Source organism: Mustela putorius, unplaced genomic scaffold (assembly GCF_011764305.1).
Source record: "Mustela putorius furo isolate JIRA1106 unplaced genomic scaffold, ASM1176430v1.1 tig00000117_pilon_pilon_pilon, whole genome shotgun sequence".
Lineage (NCBI taxonomy): Eukaryota > Metazoa > Chordata > Mammalia > Carnivora > Mustelidae > Mustela > Mustela putorius.
In genome coordinates, this window is record NW_025421286.1 from 480,371 (window position 1) to 496,534 (window position 16,164).

Consider the following 16,164-nt stretch of genomic DNA (forward strand, 5'->3'; position numbering starts at 1 on the left):
AGTTAAATTAGGCATTTTCTTTCATTGTTTTTCCACTTCTGTCATTATTTTTCTGAAACTGACGTTCAGTCTCTTTCAAAATTGAAATTTAAAACTATCCTTCAGTTTCTTCATATCTTTGTGTGTGTATATGCACACACACATTTACATTAGCAGACCCCCCCTAAAAGACAGAAGATATTTGACAAAGCTTATAAAAGCTAAATTATCTATTATAATATCTTATTTCCAAAGGTAAAAGTTAAGTCATACAGAATGACCATTTTTTAAAAGATTTTATTTATTTATTTGGTAGAGAGAGAGAGAGATCACAAGTAGGCAGAGCAGCACACAGAAAGAGGGGGAGGGGAAGCAGGCTCCCTGATAAGCAGAGAGCCTGATGTGGGGCTCCATCCCAGGACCCTCAGATCATTACCTGAGCCTAAGGCAGGGTCTTAAACCACTGAACCCCCCAGGCACCCCCAGAATGACCATTTTGCTCTTAAAAAAATACTTCTGGGAGAAATTTTTGACAAAGTCACAATCTGATTCTGTAAAGCAAGTTAAAAACTGGACACAATACAAGATTTCAGGATAGTACAGATGTAACAAATACAGACAGTAACAAATACTACTTCACTCAAAAGAAGGTACTCAAAAGCAGGTGTGCAGAAGATTTAACAGTCTTAAGTCAGATTATCTTGGATCAAACCCCAGCTTCATCAGCTACAAACTATGACTTCTGGCAAGAAGACTGAGAGCCCAGTTTTCTCTTCTATCAGAATATAAGAACAGTATCTATCTTGTAGGTTTACAGTGAGGATTATAGGAGATAATGCATGTGATTAGTCCTGGTATCCACAGGCTCAGTAAGAACTTTTATTACTATAATTTTGTAGGAAAAAAAAAAAAAAAGTAAAACAAAATGCTACTTTACTGTAACTCTAAAGAAATTACATTTACTTGGAGTGGAATATTATTACTTCAGAATGCCTTCTAGAATTAATTGCAAATACTGAGAAATCTTTTCCTATAGAACAGAGAAAAGTTTCCTGTATTGTAAAATCATGGATGTTAACAGTAAAAATATTAAGGAGAATCTTTTTCTATAATGTCATCTAAGCTACTGATTATTTAGAAAAGTTGAGATTAAAGGCCAAGAACTATAATCAGCTTTCTGAATTGGCATTTTCAGATTCTAAATATATAAAAAGCTTTCGGTTCTGTCATATGCGATGGTACATAAATAGGTACACTATTTTTCTTTTGAGGCGCCAATTTATATATATGTTAGGATACAAGGTTCAAGTGTTATTAATTCTGCTTTTCTGGTGGAAAAATGAGAAAACTGTTGAAGAGCAAAAAATATTCAGAAGTTAGTTGAAGTCAACTAATTGAAAGGTACAAGTTTTATCTAGGAGGTAGGAAATATATCAGGAAAAATATCAGGAGCCTATTGTAAGTGAAAGTGAAATAGACTACCTTGTGCTTAAGACTAGAAAAGCTTTCTTCCTCTAAGGGGAAAGTCATACCACATAGTTGTTCCTTTGGATTGTTCACATGTTATATATAGTTAGGGCAACAGGGAGATCTGGCTGTGACATCTGTTTCTGGTGACTATGGTCATCCAAGTCAAAAGGTCTCCTCTTGTCCCTTGTTCTCCAGGGACACTCTTAGGTGAGTAGAGGAAAGCACAGAAGGGTTCTCCAGTTCAAGAGTTCATAACCACCGTTCTCAGGTCAAGAATTTTTAAATCGCAATACGTGAAAGACTAGCTCATACGTACATACATACTTATATGCATATATACATAACCATGTATACAGTTACTAAAAATATAAGCACAATCTTAAGCCAGTGATGATGTAAGGAACTTAAGAGTGAGAAATTCAATAGTCTCAGCTGTTCGTGAAAACCAGGGTTCTGTCAATGCTACTATCTGAACAAATGTCAGAAGTTTGGGTGCTAGCAATGTTCTAGCAATGATGATTAGAAATGTCAGGGCAGTTTTTAACTTCTAAGATTCTTCAATGTAAAAGACAAGAGTGGGGCCAGAGTGCTGACTAAAAAGCAGAAAATTAAAGTTAGAATAAAGCAAGCCAGTGTCACATGCTAGCAACTCAACTCCCACTCTGACCGTGATAGGAAAAACATTTCCTGGCAAGAACCCATCAGACTGAGCATTACTAATAAAACACCCTGTAAAAGAGATAAATCTAAATTACTCAATATAATTCTAAAGGCAAAGCTATGAATAGTAAGAATAAAAACTAAGATACTTTCAGCCATTAGAACTATATTGCTGTTGATAAATAATATGAAAACAAAAACAAGCTTCCTGTTTTAGGTTGACCACAGGTTTCACAAGGATAATATGTTAGAGGGAACACACAGCCTCAACCTGAACAAACTGAGGAAAAAAAAAAATTCTATCTCTTGGAGACTTAATTTTATGACTAGGACAAAATGAAATAATTGTACCCCCCACTCCAAAAAAGCCCCCCAACAACCACTTTAAGAGATTAAGTGGTAATGTTGGAAAAAAAGAAGAAAAAAAAATTGTGGCCCTAGGAATGAACAGAAAGAGAGCTCTCAGTCAAGCCACACATCAGGTCAGTATGGGTTCAAAAAGACAGCATTAAATTGAACATGTCTGAAAAATGCATGCTTAGTTTGAGATGGAGATTTGTGAAATATTATTACAACCTTCCAAAGCAAAGTATATGCTGGTGTTAATAACTTAAAAAATTTTTTTTAAATAAAAATAAATCATTGATTGCCTCTCTACAAAAATCCATTATGTTAAATACAGAGAGAATTATTTTTTATTATTTTTTTTTTAAAGATTTTATTTATTTATTTGACAGAGAGAGATCACAAGTAGGCAGAGAGGCAGGCAGAGAGAGAGAGGAGGAAGCAGGCTCCCTGCTGAGCAGAGAGCCCGATGTGGGACTCGATCCCAGGACCCTGAGATCATGACCTGAGCCGAAGGCAGCGGCTTAACCCACTGAGCCACCCAGGCGCCCGTGAGAGAGAATTATTTTTATTGCATATTGGGCTGAAATTGTTATTAGTTCTAAGGGAATGGCTAAAGTTCTCATTAATTCATTTAACATCGATTTGTTGAGATTCTACTCCATGGTGGACCCTGAAAGGCTCACATCAGAGGTAATGAGACAATAGGTCTCTCAAGTAGAGCATGTGTATATCCTCAGTATGTATTAAGACCTCAAAGTTTTAGTTACTAAATTTTATCCTAATGTATTGGTATTCACATGTGTGTATAAGTCGCATGTAGCAAATATGTGGAATGAAAGGGTTTTATATTGTGAGAAAAAAATCTTTGTAATACAATTTATACTAATTTGTAAAACATTTACTTACAATTTCTATTTTTCTTAAGTTCTTGAAAGGTTAAAGATTAGTACTGGGGAAGTGTGGAGGAAGGGCACTGGACTTAGAGACTAGACAGCATCAGTGTCTAGGGACTGAGGTCTGAAGGTTCACAAACATCAAACAGATAAGATCTTTGTGGTCTTCCTAGTTAAGAATTTCAATTCCTTTCTCTTTACTCCACTCTATAGCCTGTTATCAGCCGAATGAGAAACAAAACCAGTATCACACCCTCCACACTAGCCTATCCTCCCTAGCACCTATCCTACTCACTCAGGTATCTACACTGAGACTTTCAGATGTGTTTCTAAAAAAATAAACACAGATTAACCCCCTGGGTTTAAGTGCCTGGTAAGTTTTCTGTTTAAAAATATTGCTCCAAACCCAGCTATAAGAGATTGTCAGTTCTTTTAAAAATATGTACCCCCCCCCAAAACCTATAGCATCCTGGTAGGATGCATGAGCATGCCTTGCTTGCTTATGTGGTACTGGTGTCAAAGGACTCCATCAAAACACAGCTGATAGAAGGTAGCAATCTTCTTTTCGGTGGCTAGAGTGACAAATTTGCTCTTTACTGACCTGGAAGAGGAAAGTACAAGGCAATCATGCCAAAAGGACAGAAATTCAATTACTCAGAGCTGAAAGAAACAGAATTAGGTTTTGTAAAATGTAAAGTTGGGTCTTCCCTGTGATTTCACTGACAGCTGAGCTAACTTGCTTGAATGGAATGGGTTAGATTTGGAAAGCAAGCAAGAGGTAGTAAGAATGCCAAGAAGGATCCCATAGCTCTAAGGATCTCCCATAGCTGTACATAAATTTTGTTATTAAAGTGCCTGAGGTCTTAAAGTGGATGGCAGAGTTTAAAGGGACCATGATCCATGGGGGCAGGACCAGGATTTGATTTTTGGTTATGGTACTATTTTCAAAAGGTCTATGATGACTATGACGAAGGGATGATTTTGTAGTTAAATTTGGTAGTGTGTTTTCTTCTCACTATACATTATTCTAGTTTTAATATTATTAACATTAATGGTTGATGAAGACTTTTAAGTTCATTGAGGTGATAGAAAAAACACTCAATGTAAAGCCAGAACACTTGGGATCAAAGTTCTGGCTTACCTATATACTAATGATATGGCCCAGTTCACCTTTTAGACAGCAGCTTAGTTTACAAAATGTAGAGATTACAATGCCCGTTTTGCTATCCAAACTATAAAAATGATATATATTTATCTTCTTATTGTTTAAATATTTGTTGTGCATCAACTATGTGCTAGGCACTGCCAGGTGATGGTATAAAAAAGTGAGCAAAACAGACATGGCCCCACCCTAAGCGAGCTTATGTGGTAGAGGACATGTTGTAGATTACAAAGCAGTACACATATTTAAGGTACTTTTTAAAAAGAAAGACATAAATAGTTGGGTAAAATGTATGATAACTAGAAGAAGGGAGCCAATTTCTCGTTCTGAAACACATGATTTAGAAGTTTGGATACTATAATCCATCATGTAACCCCCTGGCTACAGCTTAATTGTAGGCAAAGTTCTTTTGAGTGGCACTAGCAATCTCTGAACAGCTAAATGTGTGTATTAGAACATGACAGCAGCAGACAGCCCAGATACAATATCAAATGTTACTGGGCTGTGCAATAACTGCAGATTGGTCTTTGACTATATACTTATTTTTCTAGTTTACATAAAGTTCTCTAGAAATTGGAATATAGTGGAACTGTTTTTGTCATACTTTGCCTTGGTTTGGAAAGAATGGCTGAACGTAACATACCAGCAATGGTTAGGGAAGAACTGACTTCTACGGGGACACCTGAGTAATGGCTGGGTAAATCAGAATTACACAATTGAACAGAAGGCAGATGCAGGTGCTGACCTCAAATACTCACATTACTTACTAAGCTGTCACCTTGCGGAAAGTTTCTGAACATCTCTAATGTGTAGCTTTCTCATTTATCAAACAGAGATACCATTTAATAAATGAAATAATGCTTCTAAGAGGCTAACAGTATATCTGTTGGGGAGCAGGCAGTCAGCAAATGGGAGGAAGTATTACTGGTTATGACCAGCTGACTCTCCCTTGTATTTCAGAGGTGATACACTTAGATCACCTCTCATGTCCTCTCAGCACCAACTCCCTCTTCCCCCACTGTAGCAGCTTTCCATTGATTTACATGACTACTTAATTGATATCTACCCTGCTAGATTGTTAACTCACAGGCATAGGAACTGTCCTCCATTTACCACATCTTTGTATCCTCACTACCCATTACTGTGGCTGGTCTGAGGCACAAGTTCAAAAATATTTATGAATGAAGAAAGAAGGCAAACATCATGTATGTCTTACTCACTAATAAGTTCCCTTAACCCTCTTAAAAATAAAGTGATAAAGGAATGAATGAGTCAACAAATACATCAGAGAAAAATTTTAATGCATGTAGGATTCTATAATATGAATTTTATACTTGAGCCATCATCCACTAAAAATGTAAATGCCTCAGTTTATGTGTAAAGGAGATACTCTCTGCTAAAGCATATATCTTACTTTTCACAGGATTCAAGAAAACAAAAAACAGTCCTTTTGAAATAATTCTGTAGGATCCATTTGAAAAATATAATTTGAATCATTAAGTATAACAGAATGGAATACTGCTGAGTCTAAATATATTTTTTCCAAATATGCTTTGTTTTTCTGGCTATATGCTTAATTAGCAAATAGCTTATGTCAAACAATAAACCTTTACATTATTGAATGCTCATTATGTGCTACTCAGGAAGAAGCCCAGACACATTAGAACATAATGAACACTTAGTAAATGTGTTAGGAAACCAGGGTTTTAGCCTTAGCTCCAACATTAAGTGGGCCATAAATACCACATTTACAGTACTACTAGGAAATGAGCTGTCCATGTGAACAGTGCACACAGAAAAAATAAGGCAAATGACTTATTTCTTGGAGTTACAAATGTTACATTTTTATGATGTAGTAATAAGTATTGTTTTTAAAAAGGTTCCTCTTAGATAAACCCCCACAACTTTCCAAAGGAATGAGAACAACTTCTAAGTATTTACTATATGTATCTCCTCTACTTTCTGAATATAAAATTAGAATGTGTCATGATATTTGACAAAAAAGTGTCCCCACCCACACGGTATCAATCTAAACTATCACTTAGCAATTAATCTAGCAGCCCAGTGTGGAAATTCCCCATGGAGAAAACAAAGCATCTCTACTCTGAGCAAGAACCTGTAGGCTCCTTCTTGCAGGGTGGGCTTCCTGTAACTGGGCCTGGACCACATACCATCTTCTCCAATAATGAAGGTTTTTATTTTCATACATGAAAGTGGATAAGACGTACTTTTTTTTTCTTGCCATATTTGTCAGTTTCTTCTTTTAATCACATAAAGGGAACAATTGGTTTTGGAATAGGCACACTACTAAAAATATTTTTGAGTGCCTATTACTATTACAGGCCAGACTCTCTTCCAGGTGCTGGGATTATAGTAGTGACCAAACAAAACAAAACCAACCACCCAACCAAACAAACAAAAAACAAATTCATAAGAAATAAAGCTCTCCTCTTCACAGGACATACATTGCACATGGGAGAGAGCTTTACATTGTTTCTAAAACAGCACAAGAAAGCAACTGTATAAAAGAAAACTGTTTGCCAAACACTAAAACCCAAATTGGTAAACAGGGCTCTGTTTGATGAAATCCTCAGGACCATTTATGAGAAAATGGTCCCCTGACACGTCGAAAGGGTCTTACTATTATTTTTGTGCCGATCTCATGGAATAATACCTAGCAATAAGCTATAATAGATAATGTATGGATATATATAGAATGAATTGGATTTACAACTTAGCTGGAAAATCAGCTAATTCGCTGGAGCTTCAAATTTTCTTTGAAATATGGGAAAATGTTTTATATATTAAAAAGTATTATGTGAGCAGATTTGATTTTTCTTATAATTAATAATTCTGGCTGAGGCACCTGGGTGGCTCATCTGCCTTCAACTCAGGTCATGGATCTCAGGGTCTTGGGATGGAGCCTCATATCGGGCTCTCTGCTCAGCAGGGAGCCTACTCCCAACCCCCCTCACCCCCGTCTCTCTGCCTCCTGCTCTGCCGACTTATGATCTCTCTCTCTCTGTCAAATAAATAAATAAAATCTTTAAAAAATAATAATAATTTTGGAAAAACTACTAGGCAGACTTCTCTAAAGAATGTCTATATTAAAAAACATAATAGTAAACATTTTGGATTGATCGACCTTTCTTCTTGATTTTTTTATTCTGAAAAAAAAATCAAATACTAATTGAAAAGAATTAAAACGCAGAAGTATATGTTTTCATAATAACAAAAGTCCAATAAGCTCTTTCATCCTTCTCTCTAGTTTGGTATGTATTCTTCCAAATCTCTTTTAATGAATATAAACTTTTCTCCCGCAAAAATGAGATTACACTACACATTTCTTCTTGAAACTTGCTTACTTTATTTTGTAATAAATCACAAACATTCTTTCATGCCAGTGTATACATATCTACCTTATTATTTTCAGTGGATGCTGGGTATTTTATGCAATGGATGTGCCACAATTTATTTATTCTATATTTATTCTAATTTATTAATTTTATTCTGTTCATAATTTATTCTCCTATTAGACAATTTCATTGACTTTCAGTACATATTACTAATAATGCTACAATGAATATTAATCTTTGTATTCTCATAGAATAATTTATGTAAGATATTTTCCTAGCAATGGGATTGCCTGAGTCAAAGGTTTTTAGTTTTGATCACTTCTGCCAAGCTGTCATTCAAAGCCATACAAAATTATAACTCTGCTTTTATATACCATTTTATTTTCTTAACTTGGATTCCCAAATTATTTAATAACTATAACTATAATATATGCTCCTTCTCAATTATGATAATGACAAAACCTTCCGCTAGAACACTAAAATAAAATTTTAACCAAACACAAAGATCAAAGGAAATTTACTAAAATTTACACAAGACTTATACTCAATCTAACTATATTAAGACTGTCTAAAAAGGAGCTAGAGAGGAAAGAGCACTGTGCAATTAATTAAAGAAAGCAATGCTGTACTATTTGAACATATACCAAGAATGCAAATTTTTCCATGAAGCATTTCCTGTCATAATTGGACAGACAACTCCTTTAAACACAGACTGATTTCAAGGTACTCTGCCTAATGTTGTTTTGAAACATGATATTCTTCAGTCAATACTATAAGAAATCAAACTTTGGAAACTTTGGAGATACTACCTACTTTATAAACCACATTTCCTGTTTTTAACCCCTATGCCCTAAATCAGTTTTCAGTCCTAGTCTACAGACAAAAATAGATCGAAAAATACTATAAATATCCCACAATGTACTTTTTTTTGGGTCAAACTGAAACACTACATGAAAGAACTTTGGGGTATTTTTTTCTAAATAAATTATCTACTCAATTACCTCTGAAGGCACATTATTGAAATTACTGCCTATTAAAAAAAAGGTAACCAAAAACTATCAATATTGGCAGACAAACAGAAAGGCCTAAATATCTTGCAACAAAATTAGCTTTTGTTGGAACAGAGGAAGGGTTTTAACTTTCAGGTCTTCATATTTTAGTTGGATCATTCCTAAATTGATCTCTTTTCCTAAACTGATAAATGTCTTTTGCCATATCAGAGATTTTTTAAATGAACACTTGAGAAGAGGATACCTTTCATATGTAGTATGTGAATGAATAATCTCAACCTTTACAGTTCTCTATTTTCTTTCTCAGGATATTTTTTTTTCTGACTTTAATTAATATTATCTCCTAGCTTTTAAATATGAACAGGAAAACTCTGCCTTATGAAAACAGAAAATACTACCAGCTCTGAAAATAAGAATAAAATTATTTCATGGTTTGTGTTTTCCATTTGTAAGAAAGGATTTATATTCATAACAGTTTAGCATTTATATATATCACAAATAGCTTTCAAGACTTAAAAATGATCAAGGATATCACAACATATCCCATTTCAAAGTTAAAGTCTGGTTGGTAAAACAGATTATGAAGTATACTAACATAGAATATTAAAGCACACTGTACACATTTAGCATAGAATATCATTTCATCATTTGAACATGATATACTGAATTTCAGACATAAAGGTAGACATTTAATCAATTTAACATTAGCTGATAAATCAAACTCATTTGTTTCAATTTAGTCTTTTGTCAGAAAAAAAAATTTTCATTAGAAGGCAACTTCAATTAGCAAAATGAAAAAGACAAAAAAATAAAAGTCATTCTATCTACGCAAATGGATGCATTTTGTTTTACACTTGCAATGTTTTATTATACTTGTATATCACATTTCATAAACAGGTTTGTAGTAACTGTTCAATTTCAAAATAAGTTTTTTTTTTTTAAATAAAATGACACTGATTAAATAAAAATCAATAAATGCTCATGAGAGAAGCCAGGCACAAAGAGCCTGACTGTTTGAGTTAGAATCCTGGCTTCCCTAGTTAGCTGTGTTGGTTTCTGTGATTTCACTGAACAAACACACAGAAAGTGCTCTACCACTGTCTGACCCATGATAGCTGGTACCATCCGTGTTATGGAGCAGCTATTGCATCCCTAAAACTGGAATCACCACTGTGGAGCACAGTAAAGAAATGATAAGATAAAGTCCCTATTCTCAACATATGGTTCCATATACAACTTAAGAAATAAAATCTGTCCCAACCATTAAACTAAAAAAAAAAAAATAAATAAAAAAGTGTTGAAATTAAAAACAGTAGCTAACTTGGATAAGAAATTTTTTTTTAAGATTTTATTTATTCATCTGACAGAGAGATCACAAGTAGGCAGAGAAGCAGGCAGAGAGAGAGGGGGGAAGCAGGCTCCCCGATGAGCAGACAGCCCAATGAGGGGCTTAATCCCATAACCCTGGGATCATGACCTGAGCTGAAGGCAGAGACTTTAACCCACTGAGCCACCCAGGCGCCCAAGAAATTTTTTTTTAAATTGAAGTACAGTTGATAAAAAATGTTACATTAGTTTCAGGTGTACAACATAGTGATTTAACAATATGCTATGCTCATAAGTGTACTTACCATCTATTACCATACAACACTATCAAAATACCATTGACTACATTCCCCATGCTATACCTTTCATCCCTGTGACTTATTCACTCCATAACTGGAAGCCTGAGTCTCCTACTTCCCTTTACTCATTTTGACTATCCTCCGATCCCTCTCCCTTCTGGCAAACAAGTTTGTTCTTTTTATTTATAGGTTTGGTTCTGGTTGTTTTTTTTTTTAGATTTCACATACAGTATTTGTCTTTCTGTGTCTGACTTATTTTACTCAGCATGTATCCTTTAGGTCCATCTCACACCAGTCATCTGTCACCTCACACCAGTCAGAACAACTAGTAACAAAAGGACAAGAAATAACAAGTATTGCTGAGAATTTGAAGAAAAGGAAACCCTTGAACACTGTTAGTGGGAATGTAAATTGGTGCAATCACTGTGAAAACAGTATGGAAGTTTCTCAAAAAAATTAAAAATAGCGATAACATACAATCTAGTAATTCTACTACTGAGTATTTACCCAAGGAAAACAAAAACAGTAGATATATGCATCCCTATGTTTATTTATTTTTTTTTAAATATTTTATTTATTTATTTGACAGAGATCACAAGTAGGCAGAGAGGCAGGCAGAGAGAGAGAGAGGAGGAAGCAGGCTCCCTGCTGAGCAGAGAGCCCGATGCGGGACTCGATCCCAGGACCCTGAGATCATGACCTGAGCCGAAGGCAGCGGCTTAACCCACTGAGCCACCCAGGCACCCATCCCTATGTTTATTTTAACATTATATACAGTAGTCAAGATATGGAAGCAAGCTAAATGTCCATCTACAGGTGAATGGATAAAGAAGATGTGGTGTGTACACAGACACAGACAGACAGACACACACACAGACATACACACATGAATATTACTCCGCCATTAAAAGAATGAAACTTTGCCATTTGTAATAAAATCTTGTAAATCTTTCAATAAGCATGTTTTAAGCCTAACTGTGACAATTAAAACTACTAAGCCCTGGGTATTTAACTGTTGGAAATGAAATTGAAGCAGCAGCATGGCAAGGTAGAAAGGGCTTGGATGGTGGCATCTGACTTAGACAAGCTGTTTTCATATATTAGCTACACTTCCATTGTCTGTAATACTGCTTTAAAAGCTTATTGTAAACACTACCAACTACAAAGGCACAGGAGCTCAACAGCAGCAAGGAGGAGGAGCCGTAGAGGTAGTAACAATGACTCATTTCATTGCCAGGATTTTGTTTCTTTTTAACAATATCTTCATTGCAATATTTGAATTATCAGTTATTTTTACTCTTGAAAAATGTTATTAATAATTATTCAGTTGTTTTTCCATCTTCACAATCAATGCTCGCTTTTATGACTCCACAAAACTTGTTGCTTATGGAAGTCTCTGGTACAGTTTTATCCAAAAACAATTGCAACAACCCCTATATTTTTCCTGATACTTTTATCACTCATTATTGTAACCTTTTAACTCTGCCCTACATGGACATGATCCAGTATGTCACTGTTTTATCAGGGAAAAAGGAAAACTGGATACACATACTGTCCTTTTGGCAAGCCACCACCTGTTTCTTCAGCTGGGGAAGGACTGTGAGACCAAAGCCTATGAGCCATCACTCGGGGAAAACAGCAGCTCTCCCTCTTCTGATCTTGTTAGGTACACCTCTGGCAGAAAAGGCACAAAGTGCTTTTTCTTTAACCCAATTATTTACAAAATATTGAGATATGCAAAATAATATAGTACTGTTATCCCTCTGGCCTGACCTATCTCCTGTACCTCAGATACTTCTCCAGTAAGAGTGATAAAGTCTGAATTTGAAGACAGAGGAAAATCACTGAGGTCCTAATTCTAGAACCTTGAATAAGACTGATTCCTTTTCTGATTTTCCAAATTTTAAAAATCATCTGAATGGGGAAAATAAAATCTTACCCCAGTGGGGTCGTTGGCAGGATAAAATGTGATAATGTATGTAAAAATAAGTTAAACTGCAAAAATGTTTTTATTTAAAGATAGACTTAGGGAGAGGCACCTAGGTAGCTCAGTTGGTTAAGCGTCTGCCTTTGGCTCAGGTTGTGGTCCCAGTGTCCAGGGACCAAGCCCCACATTGGGCTCCCTGCTCAGTGGAGAGTCTGCTTCTCCCTCTGCTGCTCCCCCTTGCTTGTGCTCTCTCTTACTCACTCTCTCTCTTTCAAATAAATAAATAAGATCTTAAAAAAAAAAAAAAGGACCAAGATTTGCAGAAAGGGAGATGGGGGGAGGGATGGGGTATCTAGGTGATGGGCATTAAGGAGGGCACATGACATGATAAGCACTGGGTGTTATATGCAACAAATGAATCACTGAACACCACATCAAAAACTAAAGATGAACTTAAATAAAAAAAAAAAAAAAGAAAAATGGACCAAAATGAATATCGTAATAAATTTATCAAGTTTTCAATATGAACTAAAGCAAACTTGATGTTTGGTATTTTACTTTTAATGTTATGAGCTTAAAAATGACAAAAATGGGCCAGCCTTACATGTTTCCATTCACACAGTTATGACTTAAATAGTATGTCACCAGGTTCTCTCACATGCACTCTTAAGGCAGTATACACTACATACAAGGTGTCACTTCCATTTCTAAAGGAATCCATTTACTAAAACATTCATTTGTTCAAATATATGTTGAGAATTCATTATGTAAAGGGACTTCCTATTGTGGGGACTCCAGTGGTGACTAAGACATGGTGTCTGCCATCAAGAGGCACAGTGTAGTAGAGCAGTCTCCAAACTTTTCTGATTATGGAAGTTACAGGCCAAAAATTTTTTAGCCCTCTTGATATAAGATTATAATGTATAATATATAACCTCTGATTTATATAACTATGTCCCACTATGTAAATATATTATATTGCAATATACAAATATATTTTAATATATTTATATATTAATATATTACATAAATATATATTACATAAATATGTAAGTAAAATGTATAACATAATAAATATAAATATAAAATTAAATATAAATTTAAATTATTAAATATAAATGTATAAATTACTTAATTTAAAAATATTTAAGTTATTTAATTTAAATACAAATTATTAAATAGAAATTAGAATAAATTTATATATGTTAAATATAAATAAAATAAATAATATGAATATTATAAATAATGCAAATAAATAATACATATTTATAACATACTTATATAATATATATTGTGATATAAAATATATAAATTTATAAAACAATAATTTAGACATATATGTACATTATATATTCCATGCATTATAAATATGGAAAACAAATTAGAAAAGAAGATAAAAAGGAACTAAAAACTATTTTATTAGTTTAAACAAGCTAGGTTATGCTAAAGTTAAGAAACAACCCCAAAATATCAGCTTAATACAAAAGCAAATGTACATGCTCAGGAGACATGTCCCATGGGGGTCACAGGGGCTGGTCCCTGTAGTCATTCATGGACCTCAGCTTATGGAGGCTTCACCTTAAGGTAAGTTTTTAAGTTTTACATTTAGCAAATAAAAGTGTTTTTAAACTGAAATCACAGTGATTTAAAGGTCTGCATCTAAATTCACTTTATTTAGATACTTGGATTTAGTGACTTTCACAGCTGAAAAGTCCTACACAAAGTATTACACAAAGATAAGCACTTGAAAAAGATACACAATTGGCTGCACTTACTAAGTCATGATACTCTGTTCTCAAGATTTATTTATTTTTTTTATTTTTAAGAATTTTTATTTATTTGACAGAGATCACAAGTAGGCAGAAAGGCAGGCAGAGAGAGGAAGGGAAGCAGGCTCCCCGCTGAGGAGAGAGCCCGACGCGGGGCTCGATCCCAGGACCCCGATATCATGACCTGAGCCGAAGGCAGCGGCTTAACCCACTGAGCCACCCAGGTGCCCCTGTTCTCAAGATTTTTAAGTCTGAAGTTTCCCCCTCTTTTAAAAATTAAGTCTAACTTACAGATGGCTGTCATAGTGGAGCCCTCTGGCTGAGAGTGAGGATCTACGGAAGGTTTACTGAGCCCATTAATAACCCCTGTTGAGACTCATGTTGTCATGTTCTGCTACTTGCACTCCCGCCCCACCCCATCTCTATTCTTTTTTTTTTTTTTTAAGATTTTATTTATTTATTTGATAGATATCACAAGTAGTCAGAGAGGAAGGCAGAGTGAGAGAAAGGGAAGCAGGCTCCCCGCTGAGCAGAGAGCCCAATGTGGGGCTCGATCCCAGGACCCTGGAATCATGACCTGAGCTGAAGGCAGAGGCTTTAACCCACTCAGCCACCCAGGCGTCCCCCACCCCATCTCTATTATTAAGAAATGTGGCCGACGATACCTGGTCCAAAGATTTACAGTGCAAATTTGGTCATTATGGTCCTAAAGTTGATATCTATGTTCCATTCAATTTCTACACCTATCATCCAAGAGGATTTCCTTATGTTCAACTTGAAGATCTCTGTGACACCAAAGACGCTTTACATAATTTAGATAGAAAATGGATTCGTGGATACCAAAATGAAACACAGTTTGCACAAGGGGATCAGAAGACTCCAAATCATGTGAAAACCAAGGGAGGGTGGAATGTGTACAGTTTTTTACACTATGATGACGGCAGATACAAATGTTCTAAAAGTTGAAGCTACGAAAGGAGATCAAGAAGCCGGCATTATGATTACAACCAGAGGAGATTTTAGGGGCCCTGGGTGGCACAGGCAGTTGAGCATCCACTCTTGGTTTCAACTCAGGTTATAATCTCAGAGACGTGAGATCAAGCCCACTTGGTTGGTGCTCAGCACAGAGTCTGCTTGAGATTCTCTCTCCTTGTCCTCCTGCCCCTGCCACTCATGCTCTCTCTCACTAAAATACATACACACATTCATGTATATAAAGAAGACTTTATAGTCTTAGACCAGCTGGAAGACCATAGCATAGCAGAAGCCATTCTGACAATGATAAGATTCGAACACTAAAACATATCTTTTTCAAGATCTAAATCCAATTCAAGACCATAGTCCAAGTCCCAGTTCAAGAAAGAAATGAAGTCTGCATCTCACACCAAACTAGAGGCACTTGTAAAACAGAGTCCAAGACATATTATGTTTCACTTAAGGTATAAAAAGAAGACAAGGGAAAAAAGAGCCACTTAGATCCAAATCTAGTCAAGATCACAAACTAGGTCTAGGTCAAAATCTAGATCAAGGTCTTAGATTAATCTTTAGGTTCAGTGGATAGTATAAACCTTGATATTTTTAGGCATGTATCATTATTTTACTCAGTTTGGTTTACTTAAATTATCATGAATACAATGTTGCAATGATGCTTGTCAGTTTTCCCTGTACCAGGCAAATGGTTGTAATTAAAATGATACGCTGTTGAGAAGCCACTCTGAAGAGTCCAGTTTATTTAATGTTATGGGTAGCTACCAATTTGTGTTCTCTGTGTATTTTTGTAAAGATTCTCATTTTTTATGCTTGTAGTATTGGTGAAAAGATGTTGGTTGACCATAATTTGTAACAGTTTTATTAAAAGTAAAATTTATACCCATATTTTATATTTATACCCATTATATAACAGTTAACACAGAAATGTAGCTTGCTAATAAGATAGAATGAAAAAAAGTAAAGGTGTAGCTACAG

At 35.2% G+C, this 16,164-nt stretch overlaps 1 protein-coding gene across 1 annotated transcript in view; it reads right to left on the reverse strand.

Moving 5' to 3' along the window:
- EXOC2 (exocyst complex component 2) overlaps positions 1–16,164 on the reverse strand; it is a 283,158-nt gene that overhangs the window by 25,997 nt on the left and 240,997 nt on the right. The gene's annotated exons all lie outside the window — the stretch shown is intronic.